Source organism: Calliphora vicina, chromosome 3, assembly GCF_958450345.1.
Source record: "Calliphora vicina chromosome 3, idCalVici1.1, whole genome shotgun sequence".
Taxonomy (NCBI): Eukaryota; Metazoa; Arthropoda; class Insecta; order Diptera; family Calliphoridae; genus Calliphora; species Calliphora vicina.
Genome location: NC_088782.1, coordinates 75,774,697 through 75,783,224, shown reverse-complemented (window position 1 = coordinate 75,783,224; position 8,528 = coordinate 75,774,697).

Here is an 8,528-nt window from a genome sequence, read left to right as displayed (position 1 = left end):
TAGGCAATTTTCTAAAAAACCTCAGTTTTTGGAACACATTTTTCCCGTTTTAGGAATTTCGGTATTTGAAAATAAAAAATTTCAAAAATTATAATGTCATTAATTTAAGGACATTTGGATCTAAATTAGTTCCCAATTTTGTTATGATATCTTTAACAGTTAAAATTTTATATTAAATCATATTTTATATTTTTATTCGTGGAAAATCACCATATGAAAGTTTTTTTAGTTTTTAAGGTAAATGAAGTCCCAAAATTTTATAAAATTATTTAATTTTACTAAAATATCAATCCTCAGGTCATAATGTTTTCAACAGTATCAAATACTTATATAAAAAGCCTTTATTTACTCCTCAGAAGTTCCACAAACCTTGCCCGCTTTGACAAATTTGTACGTTTTTTCATATAATCATAAATCATAAATGAAGTTTTGGGGATTTTTTTAAAAATTTTGAGACCCGAGGTGACCAACTTTGATGGGGCACAAACTGGCCCGTATTACCCCTAGGAAGCTGAACAAATGTAATTCAACTCAAAAACACCTCAGCTCTAACCATGTGAAATTTTGTAATAATAACTCCAATAGTTCCCGAGATACCGAATTATTTCCAAAAAAAAAAGTTTCTAAACCACTGTGTAATGTTTTACCACCATTAATATGTGACAATAAAATAGATATAAGGGTTATATTTGGGGGGTATAAATATTGCCCGATGTTCGCCATAGTTTACATTATAATTTCAGAGTACTTAGAAACAAAATTTTATCAGAATTGCCGCATAGGGGCTAGGTGAAATCATTGACCAATAATTATCATTTTCAATACCAATCAAACCATATCAACAGGTAGTATTTCTGGAAATTTCAGCGTGTTTTCAACAAACAGACAAAGGACATAACTAGATCATCTTAGAATAAGGACCCAGAATATATATATGTATCTTTGGTCGTATGAAAAAACTAGATAACTCCATTTTTTGAAAACACGAGAGAAACACACTTAACGTTTTAATCATATTTAACTAATTATTTAATATGAATTTACTTATATTATTATGAATGCGCATTAAACAAAACATAATTTAAATAATGTTAAAGATTTCTGGTTCCATTGAACTAATTTTTGGACATTAAAAACGAAAATCGATGTCAGTTGTTTTGTTATACCCTACACCACCATAGTGGGGAGGGTATTATGCGTTTGTGCAGATGTTTGTAACGCCCAAATATTGGTCTACCACCCACCTTAAAGTTTACCGATCGACTTAGAATCACTTTCTTAAACGATGTCCGTCCGTCCGTCCGTCTGGCTGGCTGGTTGGCTGGCTGTCCATGCAAACCTTGTGCGCAGAGTACAGATCGCAATTTTGAAGATATTTCGATCAAATTTGGTACATATTATTTTTTCGGCCCAAGGAAGCCTATTGAAACTGACTGAAATTGGTCCATTATTTCACCTAGTCCCCATACAAATGTCCTTCCGAAATTGAACTTGATCGGTCATAAATGTTTAATTTATAAATGTATCTCCACAAATTGCGCTCCAAATAAGTTTTATATATACAAAATTCATGTCACCAAATTTTGTTACGATCGGTCCATGATTAGTCATAGCTCCCATATAGATCCGCTTCTGAAAATCACTTTAACGTGCATAAATCGCTTAAAAATGTTGGTATACTCACAGAATTCAACATAGTAAACTTTCGTACGACCTAATTTCATGGTGATCGGTCCATAATTGGTCATAGCCCCCATATAAGGCCCACTTCCGCAAATCACTCAAAAATATAAATTATTGAAATTTTTAAAGAAAAATGTTTTTGCTCTTTTACTTATGGAGTTTTCTTTTCTGACACAAAATGTTGCCTATATATTGTGTACCATTTATTAAATGTTACCCATACTCTCATAATGTGTTGCATTTTTAACGATCACAATAGAACAAAAATCATTACCACTTATGCAATTTTCTTTTATGTAGCTACTAAATATTAAAAAACTATACTTTTTGCTTACAAAAAAAGTGTGCATTTCTAACCCTTTGATAAAATTGAGGGTGAAACATGTAGCATATCTTCAGGGTTTTAGGGTAACATTATTAGAAAAGAACACGACCAAACTACATTTTTTTCAGAAAAGAACACAAAGAAAGGTAAAAGGCAGAATAAATGCAGCATTTATGCCAGAAAAGAAAACACCATTAGTGTAGGGTATTATATGGTCGGGATTGACCGACCATACTTTCTTACTTGTTTTTATTGTATTTACTGATATACAATAATTTGCCCTATGCCTATTTTTGATACATTTTTTTGAATGATAAACGTCAAAATGGTTGTCAAGATAAAAATTATTATTTTTTAGTGTTATTGCTTCGTTATGACAAAATAGTTAGTGTTTTTGCTCAGACAACTTTGTTTTGGAAACAAATGTCACTTATTGTTATGATAAATATTTGTCAAGTATATTCGTACTAAATATTTTTCTAACGTTTTTATTTTGTTTATATTATATTGAAATAAATACATAGAATACTTTTGTTAATTTAAAAACTAAGTTTTTTTATATATTATTTCGTAAAAAAACAGAAACTACATAAATATGATGATGGAAAAAAATGTCCCGTGCTACTGTGATTAAAATTAATTTAAAAAAAAAGTATAACTAATTTTTGTGTAAAATCAAAACCATTTTTAAGAGACATCAATGCACAACATTCTAAAATTAGTCACATTGAAATATTGCCTCTGGTTTCGCTGAAATTGGCGTTCGAATGGTTGGCCGCGAAATTGATTTCTTTCTGTATTTGTCCCGGCGAATGCCTCGGTTATTTGCAATTATCTTGAAAATTAAAACTTGCCCAAAATCAAACTATAGCTATAAACTAAGCCTTTTCTCAAACTAAAAAAAAAAATTATTTTGAAATTTTTTTCTCTTTAAATATGTACGATGCGACATAATGGAATTGCCCATATATATTTACATGGATAATATACATTATCATATCATATAAATATTTCTCAATGTTACATACGGAGTGTCAAACAAATATTTACCCTATTGTACCACTTTTTTCATTCACAAGTCACTGGACAGGTACATTGGGAATGATAAATTTGTACTTAGTATTTGATCCCAAAGTATCCAAATTACCAATTGTGCTGTTTAAAATTACCGTAAGTAAACCAGCATGCGTTTCTCTAAAAGCTGTTCTCATATCGTTTCGCATTCATACTCAAGTATTTTTTATTTCATCATCAAGATTTAATATTCTGCAATTTGTTAGGCATTTACGGAAAGACTTTTTTTATTCTTCTTATCTTAATTTCACAAAAGCTGCCTTCTAGTGTGTCACACGAACAAAGCACTTTTGCTTTTTAGCTAAACAATCTAACAGGAACATTGGCCGAACAAAACCATAAAACAAAATAAATAATGAGAAGACATGAATCAGCAAAAAAATATTGTGTGATCAATCGACTGAATGATCGGCAAAAATGTTAAACAGGTTACTAGGATGGAAGGTGTCTATAGTCTGGCGCTCCTTAGCAACAAAAAGTAGGCATGTACGTATTTATGTTTGTTTGTTTGTATGTACGACTGTTTGTGGGATATAGCAATTCATTTCTAATTTTGTGACGAGACTTGAAAATTCTTTGAACTTTTAAACGTTTGCATGTGTGCAGGCGCACAGTGGAGAGCAAAAGATTCATATGTACAACTAATTCGTAACTGAAATATGTAGCTAAACGACGTTTTTATGAGACTTTGTTATGTTAGTCCTGAAATTGATCAAGATTTTTGCCAAGACTTTCCCATTAATCCCTGTGCAAATAATGTTGGTTTATATCATTTGAATTCCACTGTAAACTAATATGAACAGAGATCATGTTTAAAACTCAATTGGAGCATAGCACGTAATTAAATTTGTAGTGTTAGAATGTAGATGGATAATCATGATTCATCATTGTCCTGAGGACATTTCTTATTATGATTTCCAGTTGGGGTTTTTTTTTCAAACATTGATATTCTGCAAGATAAGAGATCTTTGAACTTTTGCTGTGAATTTCTTCATTTCTACATAAAAACCTACATACAGTCAAACCAGTGTGGTCAGAGTGGGGGATTTTACTCTAGAGTTAAGGAATTTTTGGATTGGACTTCTCAAAAACCAATAGTTTTCGAAACATACATAATTTAATTTAATTAATGTAATCCATATCAAAACGGACAGAAAACTGCTATTTTCGGATTTGACATCATCGATTTTAATGAATTTTACCACACTTATTACGGTTCCAAAGGGTACCTCAAATCTATGACTAGTTCATCGGAGAACCTTTCCATTTCAAAAATATCGCGATTTGAAAAATGAAAAAATTTATTAAAATTATATACACATAACTTTGGAGCTACTCAAAGTCCAACATAATTTTTGATTCCATTTTAAAGGCAAAGATATTGTCCTTAAACTGATGTGAATAAAAGGTTAAAGGTCAAATTTCAGAGTATATATTTTCATGTGAAAAATATCAAAGATCGCGGTGTTAAAAATTTAAAAAGCTAATGGTATGATGACACCTAAACTCTACTATATTCGTTGGAGACTCGATTAGTTCAGGAGTTATAAATAAAAACGTTATTATTATATAAATAAAAAAACTTAGTTATTAATAGTACGTTTTTTCATATAAATTCATATAAAAATTTATGCAAATAGAAAACAGTTGAATCAATTTCAATTTAAGTGGTAAAACACAAGTGTTTTAATTTTTATATGAATTTATATGAAAAAACATACTTTTAATAACGTTTTTATTTAAAAACTCCTGAACTAATCGAGTCTCCATCGAGATATTGTTTCCAAAGGACAATATCTTTGCCTTTAAAATGAAATCAAAAATTATGTGTATTTATTTTTATTTATAAAGAATTAGAATACAATTAAAATTATAATCTAACACAGTACAACACATGATTTTGGGACTCAATTCTGAAAATTGCACGTGAAAGTAGCCCCAAAAATAAGAACTTCTGCATCATTAGTTTTGTCAAGTTGGCTGCCGTAATAATTTAATGACCATACGATTTTTTTCCCTCAAGGTGGATTTTTATCACATTTTCTATATTTTAGCACGGTTATATCTCGTATACAGTACGGAATATCTCTTTTGTGGCTGAAGCAAAGTTGTAGATATTGAATAGTAGAAAAATAGTACGGAACATACCTACCCGAAAAAGGTGCACCCAGTGCCTTAAAAATCGCAAAAATTACCATTTTAAAATTTTTTTAACCAATTTTTCACCTTTTTTGCTCAATAACTGGATTACAAATCCAATTATGGGCCGATCAGCATGAAATTAGGTCGTGTGATTTGTGTCTATATGAAAGTTATTTATCATGAATTTTTTATGTATACCATCATTTTTATAAGATTTATTCACTTTAAAGTGATTTTCAGAAGCGGGCTCCGTAACGAAAAAAATGTTTTTTGCAAAAAATTCAAAAATAAAGTTTGTTTACCTAAAAAATATTTAAAAAATTTATTTTGAAGTAGGTATAATTTGGTGAAGGGTATATAAGGTTCGGCACAGCCGAATATAGCTTTCTTACTTGTTTTATATCGGAATAAGTTTGGGGTTTCCTGGATAATTTTATTTCCCGGGAAACGGGAATGAAAAACTTCATTTCCCGGGATTTATTTTAAAATAAAATTTTAATTCATTTCCAAAACAAAAATTATTATGTAATTTTAGTTTAAAAAGTGTAAATAAGTAAAAAAAGTAGTTCTAATGTATTTTGTTTTCTGTTTCTGCTAAACTGCTAGAGAAAGTACTCTACATTGTGAATACCGCTATTATTTCATATAAATAATGTTATATGTTCGTCATAGAACTATTTTTTTTTTTAAAAATTTAGTTTTCAAAATGCATTCAGTAAGTCATTTGACGATTTCTTGTTTTAGTGGCAAAGTTTCCAGACACCGAGAAAACTCTTTCGCTTTAAACAGGTGGTGGCTTTATCATTAATAAAGTATTATAAAGACAATCTAAATTTTTTCTCCAAAAAAAGCTAATTCCCGCTTAAAACGAATTTCAGCATTTAATTTTAATGTTTAGGATTTTCATTTTCAACATTGATTGAATAATCTAATTCGTTTTTAAAATTTTGCTCCATTTGTATTTCGGTAACATCATTATCATCGCTTTGAACTGATGACGGGACATTGCGCTCAAATAGGCATATGTATGAACATTGTCTTTTTGTATTATAATAAGAGATGTTATATTTAAATAGATTAAAGTATTTTTAATTATTTTAAATTTCCCGTTTTCCCGGGAATTCCCAGCAAAGACCCCAAACCCTAGTTTCCATTGAAAATGTCACTAATATGAAAAACATATTGGATATATTATAGGTGTGTTCGCGTACTTTCCAGTAAAAAATATCCAGTAACTTTATTTTAGAGAGTAAAAATAAATTACTCTCAATCTGAAAAATTGCAAAAAAAAAGTACGCGAACAACAATTTGTAAAAATAAGTTGTATTTTATTATAAATTAATTTAAAACGTTTGTTTTGGCTATTATACTTCTTTTCTTTGCAAAACTTGTAAATTGTATTAATTTTCAACTTTTTAGTTTTGTTTGCATTTGCAACCATATGTTTTAAACGTTTTTTATGTTGATATTTTTTACTGGACAAAAAATGTCCAGTAAAAAATATCATGTTCTCTATCTACGAACTGTCATCTGTGTTAAATCTCTTACTCTCTCGTTACAAGTTTTTAAAAGTAAACGAACGGAATCCCGTAGCTTCCAGTGATAATTTGTACAAATTATTACAAATTATCAAGTACTCGAACACAACTTATGTATGTGGTAAATTTCATTACAATCGGAGATGGTAAATCTGACAGCTGTCAGCTTTGACATGGATCTTCCCATTTGTTATTCTGCTACATTAAATAAAAAATATGTTTACCAACGTGTTTTTGAGTTTTCTTTTAAAAAAAACTTTAGGTAGGGCCTAATTCAGAAACACTAGCGGAAAACCATTTTCAAATATTTGTGTTTTTATACAAATATTTAAAATTTGTTTTCGGCTATTGTTTCTTAATCAGGCGCATAATATGGGGGAGAAATAAAAAAACTACCTGGTAACACTGAATCAACATGAAGACATGAAGCTAATTTCACAAGAACTTGAAATATATCACAAGAAGACAGCAGTTGGCGGTTCCTTGTGTTGTTAGAAAAATGTACATTCAAGGAATTTCCGATTTGAACAATACATTCATGGTAACGGAAATAACTTTAAAATTGAAAGTGAAAAAAGTTAGGCTGACAAGCGGAAATTCCAACAATTCAGGTCTTTTCAAAGAATTGATATTTATCAGAAATCATTTTATTCCAAGAATATTTTTAATAAATCAAAATTAAATATAAAAAACTCTTGTAATTCACCTTAAAAAAATACTGTACTAATAACATCTTATTTATGCGAATGAGCGTAACATCTTATGAGTTCAATTTAGGGATGAAAAAATAACATGTTGAATTGAAAAAAGTGTAATTTTTATATTCTATAATTGTACTAAAATATTCTTATTTTGTAAGTTACTTAGAATCGAATTATGATATAGTACTTGGACCCTACCGAATTCGATTAGCGACAAATTCGGTAGCAATAACGAAACAGATTCGTTTAGTAGAAATAGAAAAAAAGACCAATAATTTCTATGAAATATGTTAGGAACCCCAAGTTCCCAGGAATTCCCGTTAATATTTTTTTGTATAATATTTTGGAAAATGTTTGTCGGTTGAAGAATTACAATTTAAGTAAAAGTTTTTTTGTCACCCCAACTAAAATTGTTCAGTCACAAGATAAAAACAATCGGTCATTTATAGTGAATAATGAGGTGGATGAATGGACTTAATTTTTTTTTTAAAATCGTGAATCCTTTAAATACCTAGTGTGTGACAAGGCTTTTATTTATTCCCATAATAATTAAATAGTTTAATGAAAATATTATTTGTAAGCAGAACTATGTAAGTAAAATGAAATTTTTTGGTATTTTAAATGTTTAATTAAAACGCAATTTAAGTTTCAACGTGACTGTTTACGTTTAGCTTTAAATATTGTAAACAAATAGACGAGCGAGCATTTTTTAAATTCTTATTTAGTTTATTTGGAATGTTGATTCAGTCAATTATTTTTTAAAATACATTTTCATTAGTTTTCGTGTACATTTCATAGAGTGCTATAATCGGCTGTACCGAATCTTATATACCCTTAACCGATACTTTAAGATAAAGTAAAAAGCTATTTTTTTTGGCGAACAAATTTGTTGGTTAAAAAAAATTATTTTGGTAAAGAAAATATTTGGTGAAAAAAAATTTGGTTGAAGATAATAAAATGTTTGTGAATAATGTTAACGAAGTTGGCCTATTGTGGATCCGAATTAAATATAAACATACGTTTGTAATTTCCACATTATTCATTTGAGAAATTACAAACGGAATG